General features: G+C 40.8%; 1 protein-coding gene and 1 long non-coding RNA gene across 9 annotated transcripts in view; one reads left to right on the top strand and one right to left on the bottom strand.

The window, feature by feature from the left end:
• Positions 1 to 484, bottom strand: part of LOC135099700 (inactive hydroxysteroid dehydrogenase-like protein 1) — an 18243-nt gene extending 17759 nt beyond the window's left edge. For 2 of the 8 annotated variants that reach the window (XM_064002131.1, XM_064002125.1), the window contains exon 1: positions 135 to 453. The gene's annotated coding sequence lies outside the window, so the exon portion shown is untranslated. The other 6 variants (XM_064002130.1, XM_064002124.1, XM_064002126.1 and 3 more) reach the window with 5 other exon arrangements.
• A 2066-nt stretch (positions 485 to 2550) lies between these two features.
• LOC135099704 (uncharacterized) lies at positions 2551 to 5100 on the top strand. Its single transcript, XR_010268292.1, has 3 exons — positions 2551 to 2711; positions 2912 to 3338; positions 4629 to 5100. It is a non-coding gene; the product is annotated as an uncharacterized LOC135099704 (long non-coding RNA).
• The last annotated feature ends 1210 nt before the right edge of the window (positions 5101 to 6310 follow it).

Here is a 6310-nt window from a genome sequence, read left to right on the forward strand (position 1 = left end):
CAGAAAGTGCCGAGCAAAAGGAGAGGGAGGTGGACCGCGGCAGGCACTTCAGCAACCCCCTGCCAGTCAGAGGCCCACGTTAACACCACGCTGTGGGATTCGGATTGAGGAGGAATATAACACGGAACACATACACTAGGCACCACATCCACAGGGGAGGAAACAGGGAAGCACAGGGCGTCACTTCCTCAAGTTGAAGCAAAGTTGAATCAAAGTCAAATCCACCAGCAAGCACGCTGGGCACGCGTCGCTGTCACTATCGGCACACTCGCTCACACTGAAATGGTGGTGAAAAAAGAAACACGTCCTTTATGTTTGGGGAAAAGAAAGATACCCGAGCCTCAGTCCAACAGGGTATTCCAACACAGGCAGCCGCGTGATGCCGGCACAGGAGTGGCTGCACGACGCACGTCTTTTCTCTAGCTGAGCTGTTTCCACTCTGCAGCTGGTTGCTTCTCCGCCTCCCAACCCGTCCTCCTTCCAGTACCCTTCTCTTACACTCATGCGTACACTCACAACACACACACACACACACACACAAACACACACACACACCGCGTAGTGTAGTGGTTAGCACGCTCGGCTCACAACCAAGAAGGCCCGGGTTCGAATCCCGGGAGTGGCAAGGCAAATGGGCGAGCCTCTTAATGTGTAGCCCCTGTTCACCTAGCAGCAAGTAGGTATGGGAGCCCGTTGTGACCTCGCTGTCCCGGTGTGTGGTGTGTAAGTGGTCTCAGTCCTACCCAAAGATCGGTCGCTATGAGCTCTGAGCTCTTTCCGTAAGCTCTTTCCGTAGGGTAGCTGCTGGCTGGGTGACCTACAGACGACCAACAGACGACCATAGGTGAATCACACACACACACACACACATTGACTAATCTGAGTTTAAGTATTCTTCAGTGACATTAATTCCTATCTCTTTTCATATCGCGTTCATAAATGATACTCATATATGTATGGGGGAAAAATAAGTGTCCTTGCGTGGCGCTTTTTTTGTTCTTGCTGATGGTGTGGTTGTCTTTGGCCTGCTGCACCTTCAGACAGGTTTTCCCCAAGGTTATGTATTTTGAATACTTAAATAATTCATTTCATACAGGGAATGCCACGTGTAAGCCTGGTGGCTTCTTACAGCTTCCCTTGTTCCTTATGTTCTTATGTTCTAACTCCTGATTAAGACTTCTCTCATACTTCAAGAATACTAACGTAGTGTATTCAGCATGTTGTACGAACAACTAGCTCATGAATGATAAGTATGCAGTGAGCAGGACACGTGTGACTAAGGTAAATGGAAATATTGAGAATGTGAAACCAAACTTTGAGCCACGAGCAAGAATTTGAAAAAAAAAGTCTTATAATAAGAAAATAGAAAAAAATAACCTTGGTAGTTGAACAAAATAACTAAATGAATAATAAATAAGTAAATAAATAAATAAATAAACAATTAGATAATTAAGTTAATGAGCAACTGAAATAAGTAAATAATTAAATAATGATTAAATATTCAAATAAATCACCAAATAGATAAATGAATAAATAACACCCACACACACACACACACACACACACACGTACTGTATTACATGCTCCTTGAGGAGCATGTAATACACTTTTTCGTGGAGCGGAGAGGGGTGAGGTCCATCAAAGCGTCAGAGACGAAGGTTGTGTGTAAACGTGCGATGCTGTTCAGTATGGTAAACTACGATATTTTGGATCACTCAGCAGGATTTCGCGTCTGAAGTTCGATTTTACAGCTGTACATTATTCTAATCCTCTAAAAGTTACGTTAATGCTGATAATAGTGTATCGCGAATATTAACGTGTTAAAAGATCACTGAGTATCAGAAATATTAGAATATTATAAGGGAAATATCAAAGGGATGTGGCTGACGTTCGTCATCGTTCGTTTGCAGTTAGTTATCACTTCCTTTTTAATTTGTTATTGTTAAAAAGTTAGTTATTTATTATTACCATTGTAACGATTTCAAACAAATTTTGAAAGACTTACCTTACTTATTCATGAGTGTCCGAACATTACCCAACTAATCCTAACTTAACCTTGCCTAAACCAGTCTAGTGTGTTCAAGAGTGATCGGCACCTACTCTGTTACCGCCGAGCGGGTGAAAGTTGTTGTTGAACAAGCGTATGCTAAATAACATGTTCTGTGTTATGAGAGATAAAGTGAACTAGTATATTAAATTCTGGTGCTATAAAGGTTAAGTAAATGGGGGGAGTATAATCACCAGCTGTGTCGCCTCACAAGGTCCTGTGAGGCTGGTGGTGAGAGACTAATATGAATCATGGGTAACACTAAGGAAACTGAGTTAATCAGAGTAGAGATTAAGCAAACTGAATTCATTATAGTAGTTAATTGCAGTAGTGAAGTTGTGTGAGAGGAACTAGTTGTGAAGAGCTTAGCTGCAGAGAGGTAGTGAGGGTCGTGTTTACGTGGTAAAGTTGATGACATGGCGTGTAGGATAGATAAGACACAGCGGGATCTCTGCAGAGGAATGAGTCACCCGGGAACTCTTGCTGACCCAAGGGTAAGACGGGCAGGCGTGAGGCGCCGAGGGCCAGCAGGGACGAAGCTCGCAGGGACAGATCCCTTTGTACCGCCATCGAGTTTGGGTGTGACTACTCCAGGAAAGATCGGACTTCTACAATACAGACGCAGGTGTTGCTTGGTGACAGGCCTCCTTAAGACCCCAAACACGTGAGTTCCACATCTGTATTACGAGGGATCGATTGCCCTAATTAGCATAATCCATAATTAGTGATGCATTATGTTGATACAGTATGTAATGGTTAGTAGTGCTACGCACGTCTTATGTTTATCATGTATGTCTTCAGGTTTGACCGAATGCAATAAACGATTCGCGTCACCGTGTGGGTCTAAAATCTAAAATCCTTTAGCTGCAGGATTCGGAAATATGCGTCGGGCGCCGGCGGGCTGCAAGGTGATGCTACACACGTTTGGCAGCGAACACTGTATCCGAACATCCTGGACATTTAATTCTGCCACACCCGCAGACGGGTGTACTCCACCATCACCCATCCCCCAAACTCATGCACGCCTCCCAGCGTTGTCCTCCTCTCCCATCCATACTCATCAATAGCAGCTGGAGAGTGTGCAGAAAAGGGCGTGCAGGGTCATCCTTGGCCCTGCCTACACGAGTCTGAGTCTGCCCAGGCTGTCGGCCAGACACCAAGAGGCTGGAGAAGTTTGGGAAGTACCTGTTGCGCCAGCCACGCCTACGCCACATGTTGCCGTCCGACGCGCCTCGCCCATTCTGTGCCACTCGACACCACAACCTGATAACGCCCCTAAAGGCGCCTAAAGGCTCGTCTTTTTAGCTTTACCTTAGTTTTAGTGTTAAGCCTCCTCCCAAACCCATTGTATATTTTTAGTGCAACAACTGCCATATTAATAAACCGTTTATTATTATTATTATTATTATTATTATTATTATTATTATTATTATTATTATTATTATTTTACACACACACACACACACACACACACACACACATACACACACACACACACACACACACACACACACACACACACACACACACACACACATATATATATATATATATATATATATATATATATATATATATATATATATATATATATATATATATATATATATATATATATATATATATATATATATATATATAAAGTAATAATACGATGAAAATAATAGGCGTGAAGGTATCATTTAAGGAATAATGCTAACAGATTCACCTTAGTTTATAAGAACAATGCAAATAAAGCACAAAGCCTCAGCATAATTCATGAGAATTACAGTATCTTACATTGTCAGCAGAAATAATCAAATCAAGATAAAAAAAAAAAATCAATAGATGATCTCCATTGTCTTTAAAAAAAAAATATTTTGAATCAGAACGAAAATAATGTTTGTTGCGGCTGATATCATGTTTCAGTCTACGATGGTTCGACTCATCGTGTGGCCACAAATGGCCACGGAAAAGAAATGTTCCTCTGATTTATTTTTTTACTTATTTATTTTTTATTTTATTTTGTAATGAGACCTTCCTTCTCTGTAAAGGGACTAAGTGTATGGTGACTGAGGAGGAGGAGGATGAGGAAGAGCGTGAGCAGCAGTAGTAACAAAAATCCACGTCACCTCTCTAAGTGACAATCTCTACACACACACACACACACACACACACACACACCAGCAGCAGCAGCAGCAGCAGCGGCAGCAGCTGCAGTGTTTGTTTATGTTCAGCACGAAAAAATAAGAGTTTTGTTGGTGGCGAGTCGCTCATCGCACAAATGCAAAAAACACACTTTCACCTTCCAGTTCAGGACTGAATTTGATGTATTCTGATGTAAAGATGTTTCTTCCTTCCATTTAGATAAATTTTAAGTATTTCAGTTTCCTTATCCCATGAACGTATTAGGCGTGATTTTCTTAGTGTTCTAGTTATCCATTTTTTGTCTAAGGCTATATATTATTTGTTGATGCAGTTATTTATATTTATGTCTGACTGTTTTCTAGTATTGTGTGGCTGTGTGCTGCCTGGGTTTATCTGGTGAATCGGACCCCGAGGCAGGGCGAACAAGACTAACCTTACTCTTCTCGGCGTGCAGGTCACGGACCGGCGCGCCGGCGATGGGGGTGGACGTTGCGTGGATTGCGTCCGAACCGGAACAACAGGCTGACCGAACATCTCCAGACAAAATGTTAGAGAAACGTCTCCCACAGACAATCAGAGACATCTTATACCATTGTATCATATTTATAATACTAGATGAGGATCTTTACTGCTGTCACCAAAGTCATTCCCCCCTTTAAGGATTTCGGAAAAACCGAGATATTGATCTGAAGACGAAATATATTTTTAAGCCATGGGAGGCCTTCAGCTGGCTAAGAATGAAACCCCTGAGAGGGAGGACGTAGAGACAACTCAACCATGGTGACCGTCAAGTCCTCAGATAATTTAGCAGGGACCTTTGTACCCCTGGCCACTTCACATTTACGAACAAACGTTTAAATAGGGGGTTTGCAGTCCAAAGTTCTGCATTGTATAGATAGCATGCTACAATATACTTATGTACTATTTTTTTTCTTTTTCTCACTAGTGGCCTTCAGTCTGCAGCCAACATGAAGAGGTCATTAGTTTCAATGGAATTTCTTGAAACGCTTTGAGCTCTCATAAGTATGATTTCCATAAGACTCAGGAATTATTGCTCTGGTTCTCGTGAAAGTTTTTCCTACTGATGTTACACAATCCATGTTAGATTATCACTAGTCTTGAAAATATGTCTTTAAACTCCAATGAATCCACCTTGAGGCAATGTGTTAACAGGAATCAATACAAGACACAGAAGCGTTTAAGAATACAGACTTTGAGCTGCCAACACACTGACTGCATTTTTAACATAACCATACTTTTTTTTTTTTATGAAATAGGGAGATTACTCAAGGAAAAAAAATGAAGTTGGAAAATAAACTACAAAGAAAATAAAAGAAAAAGAAAAAAGAGAACATAAAATAAAGAAAAGAAAAGAAAAGAGAAAACGGAAAATAGAAAGCAGGAAACAACAGTGGCAGTCAACCCAGTCTTGGAGGTGCTGTCAGCACACACTGCCAGGGACCAAGGCAAGACCAAATACTGTTCCAGCAGCACCAATACATTCCCGCCACTACCAGTTCACTCACTACTGCGTCGTGCCCCGCTCTTAATGGGTCTCACGTAGGTACTTATTTCTCTACGTTTTACTTTCTGATAAGTTAAGCCAATGAGCGAGGAGTGGGATGCGCGCGGGATGCTTCTAAACATAGATAACACTTCGCCATTTATTAACAAATAAAGTAATCTAATTACCATGCATAGAAAAAAAAAAAAAATAAATAAAACACAGAACGTCATTAATCATCTAAAGTCTACATCGGTCTACATGGATTTTTTTTTTTTTTTTTTACATGAATTTGGTTTAACATGACTGAAATTATATCACATTTAGTTGAATTTACACGAAGTTTTCACTTTGGAGAGACCAGCCCAACCGCTTGTTCGCGCTGTACAGACGTAAATAATAAGGAATTTCCTTCCCCCCCCTTTTTTTTTGCACGTCTATTCTTTTAGTTTTTATACATTAAGTTGGGACTAAAAAACAAAGATAAACCATAGGGGTTAGTATGATTCACTTAACATATGCGTAAATATATTTAAGGACAAAATAGTGTAATTTAACAGATCAAATCTACTAATCCCCCTTTTCCCATTACTTTTTTATTATTATTATTTTTTTTTAATACACGATTTCTG

The sequence above is a fragment of the Scylla paramamosain genome, chromosome 4 (assembly GCF_035594125.1).
Source record: "Scylla paramamosain isolate STU-SP2022 chromosome 4, ASM3559412v1, whole genome shotgun sequence".
Taxonomy (NCBI): Eukaryota; Metazoa; Arthropoda; class Malacostraca; order Decapoda; family Portunidae; genus Scylla; species Scylla paramamosain.